Source organism: Rhincodon typus, chromosome 14 (assembly GCF_021869965.1).
Source record: "Rhincodon typus isolate 14 chromosome 14, sRhiTyp1.1, whole genome shotgun sequence".
In the NCBI taxonomy this organism is placed as follows: Eukaryota; Metazoa; Chordata; class Chondrichthyes; order Orectolobiformes; family Rhincodontidae; genus Rhincodon; species Rhincodon typus.
The window spans coordinates 1,049,611-1,051,156 of NC_063345.1; positions in this window are offsets into that span (position 1 = coordinate 1,049,611).

Genomic DNA, 1,546 nt, shown 5'->3' on the forward strand with positions numbered 1-1,546 from the left:
ACAAAGGGGCAGAGCTCCGAAAGCTTGTGTTTTCAAATAAACCTGTTGGACTATAACCTGGCGTCGTGTGACTTCTGACTTTAGAGAGACAAGAAATCAATTTGAATTAGAGAGAATGAAACTGAGAATAAAAGAAGAAAGAAAAGTTTGTAACAAAAACAGAAATTGCTGAGAAGACTCCAACTGGTCTGGCAGTATCTGTGGAGAGAGAGAAAAACAGAGTTAACGTTTTGGGTCCAGTGAGCCTTCTTCAGAACAGGACCCAAAAGGTTAACTCTGTTTCTCTCTCTCTCCACAGATGCTGCCAGAATGGCTCAGATTTTCCAGCAATTTCTGGTTTTGTTTCAGATTTCCAGCATTTGCAGTTTGTTGGTCTTTTTTGTTGAAAGGCAAGTTAGTAGCATCAGAGGATGATTCCGAGCGTAATAAGGGATTTGATTTAAGAAAAAAAGTTATGTTTACAGCCTAATTTTAAAGAGCATGAATGAAAAGCTACTTCACTACACTTTGTGAAGGAAGCTGGGCAGATAAAGTGGCCAAAAGATGGGTTAGACCTTAATACTACAGAATGCTTTGAGAAATACAAATATGAATGTATACACTATGTTATGAAAAGAGCAATCTACAGATAATAAAATCATTAAAACACTCAACAGTCACCAGCTTATCCCTGAAGTTATTGATTAACATTTAGGATCATAAGAAAGAAACCTAATTCGACATTTGTAGAATTTGCAGGAGATAAAGAAATGCTGTGGGATCAGTGGTTTCCAACACTGAGATTAGAGAAAAAATAACGGGAACCTAATGGAAACCACATTGATGGAAGAACTCAGGAATAATAGGCCAGTAAGTCATAAGAATTATTTTGATGGGCATCAAATTTCAAAGGTCAGATGGAGCACCACCTGTGATAGATCCCTCTAATATCTCACTCAGCTCAGCATCTCCTTGGCCACGTGGGAATTCAGAAGGAAATTGAAGAAATATAAAATCTGGGAATAAATTGGGGAAATATAAAAGAATGAGCTTGATTGTCACATGTAGTCAAATGAGTGGAGTGAAAAGTTTATAAGTCACCACTTACGGCACCATCTCAGGTACAAAGGTACTCAGATACAGATTCTTAAGTACAAAAAACAGAACAATAAAGAAATAAAAAGTTCGCAAGAACAGTCCTTCCAACCCAGTCCATACCTACATCGAGTCTCCAGTTCATGCTGGGCTTCACCTCAAAGCTGTCGAGGCCAGAATTCCGCTCAGAAATCAATTGAGGCGAAAAATGTGCACTGAGGGCACGATGCGCTGGGAGATTGCTGCACTGCGCTGAGAGAATGCTGCACTGCGCTGGGAGATTGCTGCACTGCACTGCGCTGGGAGAATGCTGCATTGCGCTGGGAGATTGCTGCACTGCGCTGGGAGATTGCTGCACTGCGCTGGGACAATGCTGCACTGCGCTGGGAGATTGCTGCACTGCGCTGAGAGAATGCTCCACTGCACTGGGAGATTGCTGCACTGCACTGGGAGCTTGCTGCCCTGCGCTGAT